The sequence below is a fragment of the Phasianus colchicus genome, chromosome 5 (assembly GCF_987193195.1).
Source record: "Phasianus colchicus chromosome 5, bPhaCol1.hap1.1, whole genome shotgun sequence".
Taxonomy (NCBI): domain Eukaryota; kingdom Metazoa; phylum Chordata; class Aves; order Galliformes; family Phasianidae; genus Phasianus; species Phasianus colchicus.
Window position 1 is genome coordinate 21,524,981 of NC_143440.1, and position 22,647 is coordinate 21,547,627.

General features: G+C 37.5%; 1 protein-coding gene across 2 annotated transcripts in view; it reads right to left on the reverse strand.

Moving 5' to 3' along the window:
• Positions 1-22,647, reverse strand: part of LRRC4C (leucine rich repeat containing 4C) — a 97,747-nt gene that overhangs the window by 9,176 nt on the left and 65,924 nt on the right. The window contains exons 6-7 of one of the 2 annotated variants that reach the window (XM_090140813.1): positions 14,324-14,432; positions 10,275-10,443 (exon numbers count right to left, since the gene is read on the reverse strand). The exons of the other annotated variant lie outside the window; for it this stretch is intronic. The gene's annotated coding sequence lies outside the window, so the exon portion shown is untranslated. The remainder of the gene's footprint in view (positions 1-10,274; positions 10,444-14,323; positions 14,433-22,647) is intronic. 2 annotated transcript variants of the gene reach the window in all.

Genomic DNA, 22,647 nt, shown 5'->3' on the forward strand with positions numbered 1-22,647 from the left:
CAAGTCATATTTCGCTCTTCCCTTTTCACTAATTCGTTTGATAAAACATTGTTTCTTTTAACGTATTACTTTACTTTCATCTTGTTCATTCTTCTAGGGAGATATTTATGTAGAGCGAACCACACAATTGTACAGAAGCAATTTTGCAAGAGCCTGGATACCATAATTCTTTTAATTACTTACAGTAGCATGTCACTGTCACTACATGCCAACCATGATATAAACAAAAGTCATACAAGTACTTTCAGGATTTCACCTGAAGGTATGTATTTCTTGTAAGGGTTATACATCAGTGAACAACCATTAAACTGCAATATATCAGTAATTATTGAAAGGATGCTTTCTCAATCTGTTTTTGGTTTATTATCAAAGCAAAATGACAGTTACTGTTTTTAGAAGACATCTATGAACTGCAAACAAGTTAATTAAAAAGAAACCCTTAGTAAAAAAATTATATGATATCTAACAGGAGTGTTCCAAATCACTGCATTCTTCATTCCTGCCACACTAAGGTCACTATTTTAGAGCACTGTGGTACTTTTTTTTTTTTCTTTTCTTTTTTTTTTTTTTAAACAGCAGACTAGCAGCGATTTAAGACAACATCTACTTAAAGGTACTACAATAACACTTAATTCCAAACAAACCAGTTTTAGTTTGGTAGAATATTATCAGTTGTTACATGGAGATATTAAGTACTATAAATAGAATCATTTTCAACAATAGGCTACAAGATTTTAAAGAAAGAGGTAAAAATTGTCAGGTTACATCTACAGGATATTAAAATGTGTATTCTGTATAGACGCAAAGGCAAAAAAAGCGCAACTGGTGGATTCCAAGACTTTTCCCCTTGTTCCTTCCCAAATCGCCTCCGTACTCACTAACTATAAGATAGAGATGATGGAAATGTCAGATCAAAACACCACATAGTCTAACAATGCTCTCACAACTGCATGCATATGCTACCAGAACAAGGAAGATCAAATAGAAGAAACGGATATTAGATTATATATTTGTCCTTACGAAAGTTTCATCCAACTCTTATGAAATGCAAGTTCAGATTTTAAAGCCAAAACCAATAGCACTTAACATTCTTTTCTAAATTACAATATATATATTAATTTACTGAATATGCTTATGGTGGATATTTCTTCCTCTAAAACAAAACATCCTTTGATCATTACTGAGTTCTTAACCTCAGGAGCTAACATAATCTAGGAGATAGAAATATTTTGATTTGATAAAAATATAATATATTTGTGGATTAGCAGTACTTTCTATGCATTGGCAACAGGGATGCTCTGGTAAAAATTGAATTAATTTAGAAAAAAATTAAGACTTTTTTGAGATAAGCAGATCAGAGGACTGTCTACTTCACTAGTATAAGGAATGGTGTTTGTGCTTTAAAAAGTGCAGTTTTTCCAAGCACATTTTGTAATACGCGAAACGGAGGGAACTGAATGATAAAAGCAAATTATTGTAAAGTAGCAATGCAAAGTCTGCATTAATGCTTTTTTTTTTTTTTTTTTTTTTTTTTGTATCAATTAGAACACACATCTGCCTAAATCCATCTATGCTGTAACACTGTGTTAAGAAAGATGCTTTCCTATTTTAAGACATGAATTATTTGATACTGAGCTGGAGAAGTGCTGGAGAAGTATTTCATAACCTTGGTAACTATAGACTGTATTGCTAGCATGCATTATTCCAAAAGACCTGGGAGAAACACATCCAGCTAACACACTAAAGCACCAGAGTCCATTTTACATCACTGCATTTGTAGTGGCTAACTGAGTCCAAATTACTCCCTCATTCTGTTAATAAACATAGAGACAAAGTGAAAAAGAGACAGAAAATAAAAAGTTATGGCTGTGAATAGCCTCGAGTCTGGCAACTGATGGTCAAATTTCTTGTCCTTGGTAACTATGGAAACCCCTTAAGGTAAGAGTAGAACACAGGCATTTTGTGGTCTGCAATTTACAAGCTGTTTATTTAATTATGAAGGGATACGAAACTGTTAGGGGCAATGCAATTATCTTACTGTGAGAGCATTTTGAGAGAAAAAAAAAAAATAGGTACAGAGAATTGTAAGAAGTTAATTTTTTGGAAAATTGCTTGTTTTAGGACTTTTATGAATCTGCCACACGTTTTTCACTGAGAATTTAGGTTCAACTGTTTTTTCTGTGTGGTTTTTTTTTCCCCAAAAGGGTGTGAGTAGCCAAAATTACCAATATGACATTTTGCCATAATATCTCTCAGTAGATTCATAGCAATTATGTCCATTCTATGCCCCATGATCAAAACCAAGGTCAGGGTGTATTTCAATTAAACCTTAGATTTTACCAAAGTGCAGCACAGCCAGAATAGCAAGCACATTATTACCAAATCTATCACTGTTGGGCAATGAATAGGTCACAGGTGCTCTTGCATACACTATTTGTACACCTTTGAATATTACAAGTGGGAAAAATGACTCAATTTAGGCGGCAGCTAGTGAAATAAAATTAAGAGTGAAACTATGTGATGACTCAGGGGGACTATAACAATTACCTACAAGTATCTTCCTAGGTCTCTACGACAAACTTTGACCTGATATTTCTGTTGTTGGGAGTTGCATGAATGTAGGGGCTACAGAGCCTTCTGCACCCATTGGAAGATTTGGCAACCATCCACCATTGACTGGATTGATTTAATAAAGCATTGAACCTAAATACATCCTCACAAGACCTCTGAAAAAAGAGAGAGGTTATATTCTAGTTCAGGACTGAATAAACTGATGAATTAATGCATTAAAGTGGTTAGCAAAATTTAGCATGTATCTGCAAGATAATTTGAAAACATGAGCTTCACACTACATGCTGACTAGATATATTGTGTCTTGCTCCAAAAAATAACCACAAATTAGCTCTTTGTTACTGGCCCTAAACTAAGATGCCTCACAGTGCTGCTCCAGCCTAGCCTCAAAAGCACAAGAGAGTTTGCATGTGAGTGGAGCATGGATGAACTTTGCTCCCAGCACAACACAGGGGACTAAGAGGATATGCTGGAATGAAAGTTGTCAGCAGCAAAGGTAGGACTGGGAGCCAGATCTCCTGTATCACATTTCCATTCAAATGTGGACTTTATGTACACACTGAAGTGTGTCCTACTCAACCTTTAGAAAACCAACATGCTATGACATTTAAAACTAAATTGGATTAAATATTAGAAATTGTTCTGTCCTATTCTGCAGATTCCTGTATTATTCTTATCATAATATTGGTACACCTTCCAGAAATGCATTAAATATCTTATATTTGATGTTTTCATCTGCATATCAAAATCACAGAATCATTTAGGTTGGAAAAGACCTTTAAGATTGTCAAGACCAACCATTTACCTAACACTACAAGTAAACTACAAAAAATTATGCCCCTAAGTGCCATATCCACATGTCTCTTAATTGCCTCCAGGAATGGGGACTCCTTCACCTCCCTGTTCCAATGCCTACCATCCTTTCCATGAAGAAATTCTTTCCAATATTCAATCTAAACCTCCCCTGGAATAACTCAAAGCCATTTCTCTGCATCCTATCCCTTGCCACCGGAGAAAAGAGACTGACACCCACCTCACTGCAGCTTCTTTCTTTTCCTCCGACAGAAGAACTGCATTCAGATAGATAAGTAGCATTATAATTATCTGCCACTAGTAGTTGATAATATAAGTAGTTCATAATATACATCATGAATTCCTACTTGAAACTCATTGGATATCTCAGGAGAATTGTTCTTTTCAACCTAGAGAACAGGCCACAGATGCTGGTAACACTGGATACCCTGAGACTCAGCTCAGTCCTTCCTACAGTGGGAATAGGCAAGGACTACTGGGGATGTACTGTTTTCAGTTCCCTGTGTAATATCTCCAAAGCTTACTCTTGCCAAGACACTCCAATATATGTGCTATGATCTTCAGATTCTTGGCTGTGGAAATCTTTCATATAAACTTTAAGTCAGAGGGGGTTTTGGCAAGCTCTGAACTAGTTTTTAAATATAAATGATTGAAAGAACCTTAAAGAAAATTCCTGCCATAGAAATGTTGGCCCATGATGTCAGGCAGACGCCGGTAGTATGGCTGTAGAGATTGAACCTTACCACCACCATTTTTTCCATTTTGTTGTCACATGACAACAAAAGCAGAGGGGCAGTCAGACAAGATGGTGTCTGACATGGAAGTGCGTATGAAGCAAAGGTGTGTCACTGAGTTCTTCCACATGGAAAAAATTGCACCTGCTGACATTCACTGACGCTTATTGTATGTTTGTCAACGGTTTACGGGCTGGTTTGGCCCTGTTCCATGGCTAGCGGGGCGGAGGGATCTGCAGATCCGTGCCTCTGGAAAAAGGGAACAGGGGACCCCAAAATAATTAGAAACAGTGGCAACGATCTGAGGAGAAACAAACTAATTTACTAAATATATTATTGGAATGCAAGATAACTAATACAATATAATTAAATTTGAAGCTAATAAATCAAATATAATGAGAGAGAGAATGTCCAAAAGGTGGATAGACCTCACCACAACGCTGAAGTGAGATGCGCAGTCCAGTTGAGCAGCAGGGAGAAAAGGAAGGAGCGTCAACGAAAAGCAGGCAAAGAAGAGCGCATCAGGTGACCTTGCCAGGAGTTATATCTTGAGACTCTCTGTGAGAGTCCCCTGGGGAATGTAGTTCTTCTCTTCCAGGCAGGTACCCTGAGCTTGAGCATTAACAGTTAAACTCCCACTGCCCTACATGATGTTATGATGTGGAATACCGAAAACCAAAAATCACAAAACCATGACAATGTTTATGGAGACCAAACAGTGGATGTGAGCACAGTGAGATGGCGCATGGTGTTTCAGCAGTGGCAACAGTGATAGTGAGTCACCTTCACTGGTGCAGCTTTTTACAAGTGTGGCATGCAGGCTCCTGTTTTCCACTGTCAATAATGTATAACTAATAGTGGTGACTGTGTTGGAAAATAGTGTTTTGTAGATGAGAATTGGCTTTATCAAACAGTGTTATTGTGTTCTTTGTTGTTGTTTCCATGAAAATAAATAGGAGACGTTACTTTTGGAGCAAACACATAGTTAAACAAAATGGGAGAATGGTAAATGGTAAAATTTCCTCCTACCGATTCAGATTCTGAAGTACCGATACAGTATTCTAAATTCATGGGTTGACCACAGACTTCCACTTAAACAAGATCTATGAGGGATAACCATGGTAAAAACTGATTCCTACAGAAATCAATCGGAGCTTTTGATTTCACCAGTCAGGACTCTATCTCATATGAGAATAAGAATTTGGTACACCAAGCCAGCTGCAGACTACTAATGTAAGCACTTGGACTTTGATGTCATACTTTTAGGATAGATTTTTAGTGTGATGGAAATTTAATTTTCATTTAATTAAAGTAATAAAGTAAGAGGAAAAGCAGTAACTGAGCTAGCTAAAATGGCAAAGTTCATGCGTGTGACAGCATGCTTTGAAACAAAAGTCATTTAATATTATAAAATGTCAAGATATTAACAGATTGGATTATTAAAAGATTCCAAGCAATTATTCTGCTACTTTAAAGATGTTTTAAAGCAAGCGAGGAATCCAAGGTTCAAAAGAAATATGAAAAATGTCTGTGCAAAGCAGAATACATTTGATAATTGGTGTTATCCAAGGATATAAGTATGCTTGTTTGTAGTAAAACTTTGAATTTCTACACTGACTTGTATAGACGATTTTTGAAGTCCCCTCCAACCCAAGCATTCTATAATCAGAGACAGTGCTGATACCACCTATTACTAAGGATCTTCAATATCTGCCATTGTAAAATGCTGTTCTCAGTTTCATACAACTTGGTAAATTCTTAACTATTTACAGATGCAATGTTCTGTGCAAGGGATGTGCCTATACAATAATTGCCGAAAACATACATACTCTAGGCAGCTTTGAAGCAGCTGACATCCTTATAGTAACAAATAGTAACAAAAAAGAACATATTACTGATAAATATACAAGTGCGAAATTTAGGTTGCTTTTTCATTTTGTATACTGAGAGACACGGAGCTCCTATGAGAAAAACATCATCTAGTCATGTAGTTAAAGTCAATATCAATATGGAAGCTTGCACATCAATACTTGAATTTGTTTATGCATACATAGGTATACCTAATATTCTTTACTAAATATAGTTCAGAATTATTTCTAAATTATTCCTACCAGGAAAAAGTGTTTTCTGTTTTAACTTCTAATTATTGCTCCAGAGTGAGTACATCAGAAATACAGCTGAATGACAAAAATATTGCTGTATCCAGATCTCTCTGGCTGATAACTGTTTTCTGGATTCTTACCTACGTTCGCTATTGCAGAACAATGTGTGAAGATAAATACACTAAATATATTTTCAGACTGTCATTATTAAGGACCACTGAAATACTTCAAGAAGACAAATACATTGATAATAGATTCCAAACCTGCTTCCGAAAGTATGCTGCTGAAGATTTCTGGTATCATCAGAGCAGTGTACTTCACACCAGCTCCGTGTGGTTACAGGCTAAAAAGAACAATGACAAAGTGCTAAACAATGTAAGTGCTAACATTGCATTGAAATACTGACACTGTACAGTGTATATATCCCCAGCATTTTTCTGCATTACAGACTTGTATCAGATAGTGGGCCACTTAGTCTGGAAGCTTTCGTGTACCTGTAAGCAAGTACATGAATCTTTTACTACTTACCTGGTATTTCCAACTATATCCACAAGTGTGCCTAACAGTGGCTATTACCACAATTGGTTGCCAATATCTGATTGAACTGCAAGAATGATTTTAAAACCTCAATCCAAGTAACCTGGGGAAAATATCTTCATTTCTGCACTCATATTGCTGTCCATATGCTCTTTACTATTGAAAGCTCAAGAACTGTCAAGATATAATAGCAGCAAGTAGAACCAGTGAAGATTACAGCAAGTTACATCTCACAGTGGAACTTCACAGAAGCACAGAGATCTCTTGTATTAGCCCCGATTTCTAGATTGGAATCTAAATCTCAGAAGGATTTCAGTGAAGACAGAAGACTGGCTAAATATCAGAGATAAAGAACATGCATAGAACTTCCTCTAATACTGCAGTCACAGATTGAAACCTGAGCTATGACTGTCAGAGAGATGATGATGGAAACTTTTTTTTTTTTTTTTTAATGCGATCTCCTCTATGCCTCTGAGGAGGAAAAAAAAGGAAGAAAGAAAAGATGTTTCTGTGGTTTCTTTATAAATTCTTTCCACTCCAGAAAGGTGAATGCAATATTTTTCTATGTAATTCTACAGAAATTGACTGAATTTATTCTAGTTCTCCATTGAATTGGCATTACTCCATTCAATTCAACAAAAACAGAATTATTTTTAGTCCAGATAAGTTTTGAACCTTATCCTCTAAACAATCCACTTACTTGTGAGGAATATCAGGAGTTTTAGACAGCTAATGGTTAAGAAAATGCAGCTTTTATAAAACAAGCATCAAAAGATAAAAATAAGACAAATGTTTTTGGTTTTTTTAGTGCATAATGAAGATGATCTGCTTTCCAATTGCTGAAATGCTGAAAGTATGGTAAAGACTGGATTCAGTTTTAATTCTTTAAAACAAGCAATCAAAACCACAAGACACACCAAAACAATACCTTTTTTTTTTTTTTTTTTTTAAATAATGAGTCATTTCCTTTCATTTCTTTTTGTACCTTCCCACCATAAAATACAGAGTTGCAATGGTAGCTGTGAACTGAAAACAGCAAGCATTGCCTGTGATGAATCAAGAGAGGTCCTTATCTTCAGCATTTATAATATGTTATGTCTGGTGTACATTAAATTTAGGAGGCTTTATAGTGACTAATAGATGGTAATGGCTTACGCTTATACTACAGTTGTACTTTTATCTAGAAGTATCTATACTTATATTACATTAATACTTTAGAAGTTTGCTTGTGAGCTTTAAGTTCTAAACTGACAGGTAACATATGTAGTATATCAGAATTACCTTATTCTCCACTTAAATTAAGCTATTTCTGGAGAGAAACAGAGGCTTTTTTGCAGTATACCATGTGAAGACTGCTGCCTTCAATTCAGACTGAAGGCACAGTGTGAACTATATATCTGTTCAAATTTGACCTACTGTATTATGGTGAACTTTCCAACTGTTTTAGAAACTGTTTTTTGGAAAGATGGCGCCATGGTTTTATGATTTTTGGTTATCAGTATTCCACATCATAACATCATGTAATGCACTGGGGGTTTGACTGTGGATGCTCAAGTTCCAGGTGCCTGTCTGGAGGAGAACAACAACTACATTCCCCAGGGGGCTTTGCGGTCAGAAAGGAGATGCAACTCCCGGCAAGGTCACTTGATGTTCTCTTCTTCGCCTGCTCTTCTTCACCTGTGCTTCTCCATCTGCTCTTCTCCGTCTGCTTTTCTTCATCGGCTCAACTGGACTGCACTTCTCACCTCATCGTTGTGGTGAGACCTATCCACCTTTTGCACACACTCCCTCTCTCTCATTATATTTTGCTGATACTATATTTAGTAAATTAGTTTGTTTCACCTCAGATCGTTGCCGCTGTTTTCAATTATTTTGGGTCCCCTGTTTCCCTTTTCCGGAGGTGCGGATCTGCGGATCCCTCCACCCCGCTGGTCACAGAACCAGGCCAAACCAGCCCGTAAACCGTTGACAGATGGTTTGACTCATTCGCTTGTGTCATACTAAAGAGGAGCACTTGTGTTAGTACAGCACCAGAGCACTGACGTAGGATTAGCTTGGAAGAACAATCTGCTTTTATGGAGTTCTTACAACAGCTTCTTGAAGCTCTCCATTTTGCTCAATAGTTGCAGTAGACCTTTTTTTCAGTTCATCCAGAAAGCTGGGTATCCAGTGTGAGGAGACCACCATTCTGTGACCTTCAGTCAACAGTAACTTATGCATATTGACAATCTATCTAACAGTACTTGCAGAAGGATGCACTAGAAAATCTCTCATTCTTGACATCTGTCTTGAGTAAGCCAGGACATGACAGATTTCTAGTGAAAGAGTTAGCCATTTATTATCTTCTCTTCTCTTAAAAGTGAAGGCAGATGCTGCAAGAGAGCAGCCATCATTTGGTGAGAACTATAAAAATTTGATATCTGCTGTTTAGACTGCAGACAGCGGCAAGTACTGGGGTGTAAAGTCCTCTATGTAGGTAACAAGTACAAGAGAGCAAAGCTGTATCCTACCATCACTCATTAAAGTTATTTATGGTGGTAGAGCTTGCTTCTGCTCCACAAACAAGCTTAACAATATAACCTGCAGTATACTGCAGTCAGCAAACAGCCTTAATAGTTTCTCCCTAACGTATTAAGGTAGCATAGCAACATTCCAATTTAATTAAGGGTCTGCTAGGAACTTGCAAATTTTATTTTTCTTTCTTAAAGGGTATAAAATCCTCCTTAAAAAAATTTCATTTTACTTTCAGTCTGGTGTCCAAGTTGTCAGCAACCTTTTTTTTCCTTAAATATAGTACAAATTGCTAAATAGCTTTAAAATTATACAGCAGCAAAAAGAGCACTTTTTTTTTTTTTCTTTTAATGGTTTGGGGTGCTTTTCTTCTCACTAGGATCCCTCACATATACACTAAATACAGCTTCATTTTTCAAAATAAAATTTAACAAGCAGTACTTACGAGCAAGAAAGACACTTACTAGACTAAATTCAATTGCACTTCACTATTCTTATCTCCCAATTTTTACTGAAAGGCAAAGTAAGAACATACTGGGGAGTAAGAGAAATAACTTCATTAGAGACAGCTGAACAGACAACACAGCAGACAGTACACCTGAAAGTTGGTATGAAGCTACTACAGTCCTCTTTTTGAAAATCTGTTTTTCTTATTATTGATTCAAGGATTTTGAACACAGATTTGCTATAATTCTCATCCAAACTACAAGAAATAATAGCTGACTTAATTTACGGCTTTCTCTTAATTTTACTCCATATACCATGGACATCAGTTTTATAGGTGGAGACAGACTCCAAAGGGATCACTACTGATTAGTTGTGGCATTCACTCCTTTCTCCCAGACTTTTATATGAAGTGTCCCAGGGAGAGACCTTGTGAAGACCTTCCATCTTACAAATATAGCATGAAGATTGCCTGTAGAAAATCCTGACTGTGCTGTAATACTATCTGCTATCAAAAATCAAATTTACAGATCATATCCACAGCTTATATAATTCAGCATACCTTCACTGGTACAAGATCTGTCTCACTGCATCCATTTAGCTTATCAAACTCCTCATCTTGAATTTCTATCCAAGTGCTGGTAACAGACAACTGAGGATTAACTGACTTACACTTAAACAGTAAAAAAGGATAACCACATATCTTTCTTCACAGTTAGTGAAATACTTGTCTAAAAAAAAAAAAAAAAAAAAGATTAATTTTTAAATATTTTCTCTCGAATAAAGATATTAAGTAGCACATGATATTAATGTTCCAATTTTTTTTTTACTCCTTTGATGATAAATTATGACCTGCCAAAGACATACCATAAAGAACTAATAAATTCAGGATCAATATTCAAAGTTCAAGCCTAGGTTTTTTTTTTGTTTTTTTTTTTTTGTCTGACAAATGTTGTCACCTAGGTAATATTAAGTCTGCCTTAAGTTTCCTTTCACAATCAGGTACTAAATGTTCAATTGTTTTGAACTGTAGAAAATAAATGAATCACTTTATCTTCCCTATTTGTCTGGTCAGTTCACTCAAGGATAACTTATGTCATTTACCAATGAAATGATTAAGAGCATTTCAAAAGGGAACTTGGGATGATTGTTTCTTCATATTTCTATTACATTGTTGCTTGTCATTTGTCCCTTTGAGCAAATGCCATACTCCTTACAAATAGCCCATTCTCTTATACAATAAGCAAAAATAGCGCCTTTCTGTTTAGAGATACAGATGAATCTTAAACACAAGTTAACAAAGAATACTGGAGAAGGTCATACGCTTCCATTACCTTGAATATATTATCTTAATGAGGCCTGGTCAAACTCCAACTGAGTTAGAACCAAGTGTATAAAACTATCAGGACTGTATTATAAAACAGCATCCATACTGTTTGATATTTGATTACTTTCTTATTCATACGAAGGCAAGTATAAGCTAATAGATTTTACTATTCCTGTTATTCTGTTATTAAAAGCAGCTGGTTACAAAATCTGGAAATTTTAAAAACCCTTTGCAAAGAAACTGTACTTCAGAATTACTCTAAAGGTGATTGAAGGTCTGAAATTTATTTTCCAAGATGTATACAAAATGGGAGTTTGCTGTAGTAAATGGCCTCTGCCCAAACAAGTCATTCTTTAAGAGATTTCTTTTTTGCTGTATACTTGCCTACATGCATAATTTGCACTTGTTGTATCTCAGCAATGCTAACAATCAGTTTTCGCAGAATCACAGAATGGCCAGGGTTGGACAGGACCTCAAGGATCATGAATCTCCAACCCCCTTGCCGCAGGAGGTGCTCCAGCACCTGATCATCTCTCTGGACCCTCTCCAACAGCTGTCTTTCTACAGATTTGGACACAGTACTCCAGATGGGGCCTCACAAGAACAGAGTAGAGAGGTACAATGACTTCCTGTCCCTGCTGGCCACCCCTCTTCTGATGGAGCCCAGGATACCATTTGCTTTCCAAGCTGCAAGAGCACACTGCTAGCTCATGTTAAGTTTTTCATCCATCAGGACCCCCAGCTCCTTCTCTGCAGGGTTACTCTCAAGGACTGCTCCTTCCAGTCTGTATAAATGCCTGGGATTCCACTGGCCCAAGTGCAAAACTCTGCACTTTGTCGTGTTGAACCTCACTAGGTTCACCCAGGCCCATCTTTCAAGTCTGTTGAGGTCCCTCTGAATGGCATCCCTTCCTTCCACCATGTCAACTGCACCACTCAGCTTGGTGTCATCAGCAAACTTGCTGAGGGTGCACTCGATTCCATCATCGATGTCATTGATAAAGATGTTAAAGAGCATTGGTCCCAAGACAGGCCCATGGGGAACACTGCTCACTACTGGCCTCCACTTGGACACAGAACCATTAATCACCTCTTTCTGTCTGCTGCTTTTCAACCAATTTCTTATCCATCAAGTGGTTCACCATCAAATTCACATCCCTCCAATTTGGAGATAAGGATGTGGTGGGGGACCATGTCAAAGGCCTTGCTCAAGTCCAGGTAAATTGACATGGGTCACCTTCCTTTGTCCACCAATGCCGTCATTCCATCATAGAAGGTCACCAGATTGGTCAAGCATGACTTCCCCTGGTGAAGCCGTGCTGGCTGTCTTGGATCACATTCCTTATGTGATCAAGCATGCCATTCAGAAGGTTCTGTTCCATGATCTTCCCAGGCACAGAGGTGAGACTCACCAGCCTATAGTTCCCCAGGTCCCCTTGCTCACTTTCTTGTAAATGGGAATGATGTGACTCTTCCTCCAGTCATCCAGGACCTGACCTGACAGCCACGACTTTTCAAATATGATGGAGAGTGGCTTAGCAAACTCCTCAGCCAGCTCTTTCAGATCTTGGAACATGCCATCTGGCCCCATAGACTTGTACGCATTCAGACTCATGAGGCAGTCTAGTACTCGCTCTGCCATTATAGTGGGAAGGGATTTACTGCCCCAGTCCCTACCTAGAGGTTTAGGGATGCAGGGCTCAGGGGTGTGAGAAATATTAGAATCCTGGTCACCAATGAAGACCAAGGCAAAGAACTCATTCAGTACCTCAGCCTTCTCTTTGTCCATTGAAGCCAGTTTTCCTTTTACATTTATCAAAGGAGGTACACTCACTTTGGCCTGTCTCTTCTGGCCAATGTACCGGCAGAATGTCTTCGTATTGTTTTTCACATCCCTCAACAAGTTCAGTTCTGCCTGTGCCTTGGCTTTCCTTATCCCACGTCTGCAAGTCTGGAAGGCATCCCTGTATTCTTCCCAGGTGACACGCCCTTGTTTCCCAGAGCTTGTACGCACCTTTTTTGCCCTCAGTGTGCTCAGCAGGTCCTTGTCAAGCCATGCCAGTTTCCTACCTCCTCTGCCTGCTTTCTTATTCAGAGGTATGGAGAGCTCTTGTGCTCTCAGAAAGGCATCCTTGAAGAGTAGCCAGCTCTCATCAACATCCTGGTCTTTAAGGACAGCATCCCAGGGGATCTTGGACAACAATCCATTAAACAGCTTAAAGTTTGCTCTTCTGAAGTTCAGGGTCCTGACCCCACTCTTTGCCAGGCCCACATCCCTCGAGATCACAAACTTGACCAGGGCATGGTCACTGCAGCCCAGGCTGCCTCCAACCTTAATGCTGTTAATGATCTCCTTTTTTGTTTTGTAGAGTTAAACATGCTATGAAAAAAGATGAGTATGTATGTACTACTGTATGTAGCTTCGCAGAGATTAAGCATAGCATACAGAAACATAAGGAAGACTCATGCATACCTACACAAACTTTATTACTTGAGCAACTCTGTGGACAATTATATAATATTAGATGAAAGGTTTGTTTCCATTTTTTCCTCAAACACCAAAAAGACTTATGACAAATTAAAGCTTTAATTACTTTATGTCATGAGGACTTCGTTTTGTTTTAAGACTGAGCTTTGAGACAAGCATGAGGGCCTCATGATAGTAGAGAAAAACTGTATAAAAAAGATGTTGATGCTATAGCCCAGCTGTTTTTTTAACTATACATAAGAAGGAAAAGAATTTTAAAACCAACATTTATGTGTGATTATCCAACAGTAATAAAAATTAAAATTTATACTGTTCAGATAAGGTGTAGTGAAATCTAGAGTTAGCAAAAAGTATATGTAAATTTACTTTAAAAAAAAATGTTAAAATGTTTTGTTTTTTGTTTTTTTTTTTTAATAGATCTAATAGCTAATGTAGCTATTATATATATTATATAATTAGCTCCGTAGCTCTCAAGTGAAAGCGTACAGGAGTATCACTGACTGGATTATTAGGGGAAAGTATTTCTGATGGCAGGAGAATTGATCCATAATTAAAGTTCAAGTTTTGCTTAAAGTCAGGAGAAATGGACACTAAAAGTCCATCTTCTCCTCTTCAGACAAAGAGCATAATAAAGTTATACGTTCACCAGTAACTAAAGGGAAATCTAAAAGCACAGTCTAGTTAACATAACATATATTTAGACCTTAGAATTCTTTAGAACTCAGGGCAATGGTGGTACAGGAGTAAATATAAGGAGTAAAACTGAAAATATAAAACAGGTACCTCACATACTGACCTGTGAGCCAAGATCATTCCCATATTTCTAATGCTTCACTCAGTATTTTTCAACCAATATATAATGATGCCATATGAACTGCTGGTGTTGTGATGCAGATGCAGTATGGCTATAACAAGGGACAGGAAAAGGCATGTAGGTTAGCATTAATCAAATAAACAGGTTTCTCTTCTCTTGCTCAGAAGAATATGACCCTGATCTTCAAAATACAGTATGAAGTGAATGACTGGTCAGCCAAGTCACCTTGTGGTCCCTGCTTCCCATCTGGGTGATTGGAGGATAAGCACTTTCAGGACAAATGAAATATAATTCAAGTTTTAGTTTGCAATTATAAAATACATCTTCCCAATACAATTAAAACATCATCATACACTTTTGGCAAGTTGGACACAGTAGTAATTTGTATGTCCAACTAGAATTAAAACTTGTCTTCTGTAGCGGTTTAGGGATTATTTCAGGTTGTCCAAAGAAACTGTGGATACCTGATCCCTGGAGGCATTCAAAGCCATGTTGAATGGGGTCCTGGGCAGCCCGCTCTGGTGGGGGCAACCCTACTTAAGGAAGAAGAGTTGAAACTAGATGATCTTAAAGATCCCTTCCAAGCCTTTCTGTGAATCTATGATTCTATAATTTTATGGTTGTAAGACTCTATGATTTTATTTACCTACTTTCATCGACAGGGAACTTGAGTGGTATGTGCTGCATTTGCAATTAGCTTCAACTCTTACATGAAGAAGATATTCCTATAGCACAACTGACCAAGTTTTTCCTGCAATACACGTAGCAGAAGTTTTGTTGCAATACTAAAGGTTATAAATTTACATCTTGCTGCTGAAAGATGCTGGGGGATATTATGCAGCCAGATCTGACACTGATTTGATCTTGAATATCAGCAGAGTAGCTTCCTGTCTCAAGATCATAGAGTTACATTGTCTTTTTTTTCTAAAAGGTCAGAGTGAAAAAAAAAAAAAAAAAAAGCTAATCTCAGTTAATCACTACAGCCATATTTGGTTCATTAGAACCACTGACTTATGTAGTATGAAAAAGCAATAAATAAAATGGTTGCACCCCTGCAAACTGAACTTGTAAAATGCCCTTTTGTAATTATGAATGAAATAGAAACACTTATTTGCTGTTGATTATTCCTTTGACCACCTGATATGTCTGTAATTTAAGGAGTAGACAATGACAAAATACATAGGGTTTGCTGTAGAAAATTAATTTTAATTGAATTAGAAGCCATCTTTTCTTTTTAAGTTGTCTTCTTAGTATTATTTTTATTCTTTTTATTTTTTATTTCTCTTTTTAATTCATCTCCTCCCCATTCCAAAAACTCTGCCAATAGAGTGTACTGAACAATAGCCTGTTATGAAATATACTGAGACATACACAGTGGCTTTGATGATAATAAACTCTTTAGAAGCCTGGCAATACTTTTTGCAGAGCCTGGGGACAGAAATCTAAAGAATTTAATTCCTATAGGCCTTACAAGAGAATTTTAACCATCCTACAAGATAACTGCTAATAACTATCTGAAAGAAATAATTTTTAATTAGGTTCTACGGAAGATATGATTTCCCCAGTAAAACCATTAGAAAGACACTTTATTTCCACAAGTTTCATTATACTGCAAGTTTTCAGAAGAAAAGAAACGCAGTCTTATTCAGTTTCTACAAGATCTCTATTCTTCTAATCTCTGTTAAGAGTTCTCTCCCCCACTGACATATATTTTCTCATGTATCATATAACACATAAAATTACACAAAGATTTTTGGTGATGGAAAGGACTGAGGCCAGCATACTTCATCATGATCAAATCTTCAATTCCTAAAGCAGGTATAAGGTATTTACCTAGTTTTGAAGATCTGAGACAGTTACTCTTTGTGACTTATTGCATTATCTGTTGTAATTTTCATGGAGTTTTCCAAGCCACCTTACATTGAGTTCAGTTGAAGAATATATAGAGCACCTATTTGTAAGTTAGAATAGAGGAAATCATATAATTTCTAATTTGGTCTTTTTGCTTTTTAATTCTTACTAGTGCTGTAGAAACACGAAAAATGATGGAGCTGAGAAAGCACAGAATTATCTTGTGCAATGGATATTTACACAGAAGGTCTGAAATCATTACCAATCCTTTGAGAGAGTCCTGGGAGGCAAGGATTCAACAACTTGAATAGTGTTTCATGCAAATGAAACAACTGCTTCTGAAGAGAGGTAACAAAATGGGGAGATTTGTTACCATTTTTCATTTCACAGAACAATCATGCCTTAAAGCTGCTAGGACCAGCTCTTTGGATGCCTCTTTGCAATGTGGAGTTTCAAACAAATAATGACATTTACAAATGCTATTTCATCTTGCCAAGGACTTGAGGTCAACTAACTACCTATTCTATTAGTTGAGATGTGAATACACATACGTATAAACATACGAGTCATACATATATCACAGACACATATGCTTAAAATAGAAGTAGAATGTAGAATTAAGGTCTCAAAAGAGGAAATTAACTCACCCTAACCTAGTCTTGTTTGAGGGTAGTCACATGATACGTTAATTTGAAATCTAATTACGCTCTACTGTTAAGCACAAATGCAGGGAACTACATGTACCCAAGGAGATATTTCAAAGAGCTTTCCTCCGTGGAATGTCTGCAATACCTATTTTTAAATCCAGGATCCAACATTTTGCCTCCACTGCAATGAAGCTAATATCTGCACAATGAACCAAAAGAGCATTCTCCTAATTAGTGGTGTCTGTATTTAGCCAGACACAAACATGAGAGATTTCCATTCCAGTTCCCAGAATCAATCAAAATCTCCTCCAAGTGCATCTTGTGGAATTAACAAATATATGTTCCTATGTGAACTGAAAAATCCACAGTTTTCAAAGTGGCTAGCTCAATGTTTTTGTTATGTTAGCTGATACAATTTTAGAGTCCTAGTTTGGGCAGAACCGAATTAGAAAAGAAGTCTACCAACAAAGGAATAAAGATCTGCATAGTAATAATAAAAAAAGCCAACAACAAATGAATCAGAAAATCTTTCTCAGGTGAAGACCTGAGTGCTTGTTTGTTTTTAGTCCTTGCTACACCATTGGTATCTCTATGTCCACAAAGTAATAGAGGTTCTAGATTTTACATTTAATTTGAAATGGCATCCAGTAGCCTATCAAAAATGAACAGATTATTGAGGTTGAGATTCAGCATGCATTGAAACATTCTGAACCATTGCATGATCAAAAATTCAAATTTCTCTCTATGAAATCTCTGTGATTTTGGTCCTTCTGAGGTTCTGAAAATCAAATGAAATTCAGCACAGAGAACATGTTAGTCTTATTATCACTATTAAGCAGAATATAAGACAAAATATCACAGCCAATAACAACAAATATAATTATTTTTAAAACTGCATGATGACTAGAACATGGAAACCAGTATCAGTATCTAAGACCATCTGTAGGATGGACGGTGCTTTTATAACCCATTAAAGCTATCTTAATCGGTACATCCCTATCGGTTCCACTGTTTCAACAAATTGGTGCTTCAGAGGAGCTTTATCTGAACACATTGTGTTCCATACCAGCGGTCCTGCAATCAGTAATAAAACATAATGAAACAATGTTAACAGCACAGTGTGCTAGTTTGAACAGCATGTAATTCAATAAGCTTTCGTATCTTGGCCAAGGCAATACTAACCTGCCTGTAGATTCAGATAGAAAAGACATTTTCCATCAAGTCTGAATTGCACATGTACTCTCTCCAACCATGTTTTTTCCTAGACCTGATTTGTTCCACAGTCCCACCACAGACACAGAAGGGACTGATGCCTCTATAGTCTATAAAAGAAGTAACTGTGCTTTCATTTCATAGGCCAGCAGAAAAGGTAAATTAAATCTTTTTCTTCTGCCACATCCAATTCCCAAGTTACATTGTTAGGTACTTTCAGCTTCATTTGAAACATCAAGTATGGGTCACTGCTTGAAGCAAGATGCTGGATGTCATGGGTTTTGCGACCTGATCCAATAAGCTGAAACCTCTACTTGTACACAGCAGATTGCTAGATCTTTGTTTAAGCACAGCTGCTGCCTTAGCAATTGCACCCTGTGCAGTAGTGCGTCTGCTGAGGGGGATTCATGGCATGCACTGCAGGCAAGGGGACAGAATACTAGGGTATGGAAACTGTGCAGTACTAGAAGTCACCCCTGGGTTATACTACAGAAGAAAATGAGAGAGGAAGGGAGGGAGCTGATGACAGCCCACACACTGGATGATCAGTTTCTTTCTGAAATGAGGAAAGTAAAACAACACTCAGCAGTGATGAAAAGAAGTAAAAGAGCAGCCCTGAACTATCACTTCTCTCAGTGCTGCAGAGGCTGGCTCCATGCCCAAGGCAAAATTATGTCTAAACTCTCACAAGCAGCTGAGCTAGAAACACTGGAGTGTGCAGAGACTAAGTTGAAGTTCCCATTTCTATTTGATGCTAAAAGCAGCTGAAGATCCTAACCTCAGGATTTGGCCTAAATGTTATAAATATATATTCTTTGCAGTCTTGCACAGCCTAATGCAGTGTTTTTTCAGCAATAGAGAAGTGCCCCTATAGAAAACTTAAAACCCTTATTCAAGTAAGCTGCAGATCACAAAGTTCCTCAGTTCCTCACATCTGTGCTTCCCTAATAGTAGGGAACCTCTATGAGTACTGACACCCTTCCCAAAAAAAAAAACAGCTGATCTCCGATATTCAGCAGTGTGAGGTACCACCAATATTAGCAGTCATGGAATCATAGAATCACTAAGGTTGGTAAAGACTTCCAAGATCATCCAGTCCAACCATACATCTGTCACCAATACTTCCCTATTAAACCACATCCCTTAGTACAACATCAGAGCACTTCTTGTATGCTTCCAGGGACGGTGACTCAAACATCTCCTCGGGCAGCCCATTCCAATACCTGACCACACTTTCATAAACCTTTTTCCTAATATCCAAACCTGAATATCCCTTGGCGCAACTTAAAGCCACCACCTCTTGTCCTGTCACTAATTACACAGGAGAAGAGGCCAACCTCCACCTAGCCACAATCTCCTTTCGGAGAGCTGTAGAGAGTGATAAGGTGTTCCCTGAGCCTGCTCATCTCCACTCTAAACAGTTCTAGTTCTGTCGGCTGGTCCTCGTAAGACTTGTGCTTGAGACATCTTACCAGATGTTTCCTTTCTCTAGGCATGCTCCAGGGCCTTCATGCCTTTCTTCTAGCAAGGGGCCCAAAAGTGAACACAGGGGTGATCACTTCACTGCTTCTGCTGGTTAGGCTATTTCTGATACAAGCCAGGATGTCATTGGCCTTCTTGGTCACCTTGTCATATTTGCTGGCTCATGTTCAGCCAAGTGTCAACCAATGCCCCCTGGTCCTTTTCTTCTACACAGTCTTCCAACCACTCTGCCTCAAGCCTATAGCATTACCTGAGGTTGTCATGGACAAAGTACAGGACCCGGCACTTGGCTTGTTGAACTTCATCCCATGGGCCTCAGCCCAGTGATCCAGCCTGTCCGGATCCCTCTGAAGAGTCTCAGACAGATTGACACCTCCTCCAAACTTGATGTCATCTGCAAACTTACTGAGGGTGCACTCAATCCCCTCATCTAGGTTATCAATAGATAAAGAACAGGACAGGCCCGAATACTGACCCCTGAGGAACTCATGACTTAGATTTAAACACAGGGATCAGGGGATGTTTGCTGATACAGTGAACACCCAGCGTGATCTGAAACTCGACTTTTAATGATGTGAATTTAAAAGCTAGAAACACCTCAGTTTCTAAGCAGGCCTTGATATATTTAAATGAATTTAAAAGAAAACTCCTGCATGCACAGGTTATTTTATAAGAGCCATCTGTGCAGGCTTTTTTTTTTTTTTTTTTTTTTTTAATACTTTCCACTGCAGCAATCAGTACAGCCCACTCCTACAGATAGGAAACTGAATTAGAATAACCATGAGGTTGAGCTAGTAAGGCAGTTCTGCAGCTATGTTGCTACAGGAGAAACATGGGAGCAAAGCTATGGATCAGCTGCAAGACAAACAGATATTCTGTTCTCAAGGATGGAGCCCTGGGCAGCCTGATCTAGGGAGTGGCAACCCTACTCATGGCACAAGGGATGGAACTAGATGATCTTGAAGGTCCCTTCCAACATAAGACAGTCCATGATTCTGTGATGAATATACTAGTTCATTACACTCTGAAAGGTGAAGCTCCTCAGACAGCTGAAATTGTAATCAAATTATATTTCTTCTTGCTTTCACGTCTATATCAGAGTTTTTCCACTCCAGCACTAGATAACATTGCCAGCCTTTTAAAGCAATTTTGTGAGGACCACTGAGATCAGCTTGTCTGAGAACAATCAACATACTGTTCTCACCTTGTGTCACAGAAAAGAGAGATGCTTTTGTTTCCTCTCCATTTCAAGCTTAATTTTCTCTTCTCAATCTGAGTTTTAAAGGGGCTTACAGAAGTGTCAGCTCTGTGTTGTCTGATGATGGATTTTCATTAGTTTAAGGTGACATTTCAGTTTTTGTTTTAATAATTTGTAGTTCCATTGTTTCATACAGAGAAGAATCCTTTTAAATTAATGACACATTTCTGCACACAGTAGACTCCTCCCTTGGTAGAGTGTAAGAAAAAAATCACATACTGCAGCAATAGCTATTCATACCCCAAAAGTGGGTAAGGATAATGAGGAATAAAGCAGTCAGATAATTGCCATTTTAAGCATGGCCTGAAATTGTTGAGTAAAACTGTTTGGCATACAAAAGCAATTTGAATTCCTATGACTGCCATCATGGAAAAAAAAAAAAAAAAAAAAGCACAGCTAATGGTGGTGATAATGCTGAAAAATAGTGTTTTGTATCTGAGAATTTGCTCAAGTAATGCTATTGTGCTCTTTGTATCTGTTCTAGTTTCCATGGAAATAAATAGGAAGCATTACTTTCAGAGCAGCATAGGTACATAGAATCAAAGAATCCTTAGAGTTGGAAGGGACCTTTAGGTCATCTAGTGCAACTCCCCCGCAATAAACAGGGACACAACAGCTAGATGAGGTTGCCCAGGGCCTTATCCAGCCTTGCCATGAAAGTCTCCAGGGATGAGGCATCAACCACCTCTCTGAACAACCTGTTCCAAAAGACATTTTCGTTATATCCAACCTCAATCTACCCTCTTGAAGCTTGAAGCCATTTCCCCTAGTGTTTCCCTATATACCTGCACATAGATGAAACCTGTATGAAAACTCTGTAACATAATTTGTAATATCCCTTAAACAGCATTCAAAATATTCAGTAAAATATGATACAGGAGAATGAGAAATGTGTAACAACATTCTCTAGACGACAGTTGTCAAAAATCGATCTCTATATTTGCTGTTACCTAGAATTTCTACAAATTTACACTTACCTCACTGAGCTGATTCCATTATCATCAATTCCTAGTTTTCAAAATCTATTTTATTAATTATTCTAGAAAAAGTTAACATCTATAACAGAAATCTAAGAGCCTGAACACAGAATGCTCAAAGTTTATTTCTAAAGTTGTGTTTTACTGATGACACATATAAAGAGGATTTAAACATTCAAAAATGTAGTAGGATATAGAATTGTTTGAAAAAATTAGTTTTGTATTTGTTAATTCCTTTCCTTTTGAGCTTACAGGCAAATTATTTATTTTATCAATTGTTTTTGTAAATCTTTATTGAGCTTAAGATCTCAGGTTAAACATACAACTTTCTCCTATGTACTAACAAATGAATTTTTATTAGAAACATCATGAAGACTGATGTCAATCTTAATAATTATGAAAAGCCATTGAACACTTTGTTATTATTATTTAGATATTTATATTTTCCATTAAAGAAAAGAGTATTACAAGAACATACTGTCAACAGAAAACCTAATTTAAACCCAAGAGTTTATTTGCCTGTTTTTCACCATTTCTCCTTTGCATTTTAAGATTTCCTGCAATTTTATGATTACAAATAATAGCATTGTGCTGGCACAAGAATAAGAGAAACAGAAACTGATTGTTTTTTGTTCACTGCCTAAGCTGAAGAAAGTGGAGAGCGCATAAAGCACAAGCATTAGCTATAAAAATTGTCAGCTTTAATAATTTATTTTATTATTAGTAACACTGTGTGAGCAGGCATGTTTCCCAGGACTCACTAAACACAAAGCAGAGTCAAAAATTTAAGCCTTTCCTGTGATTAGCCTTTATTATTGCATAGAAAATAACAAAACAACAGTTAAAAATATACATGCTTCTCAATAGACTTCTGTAAAC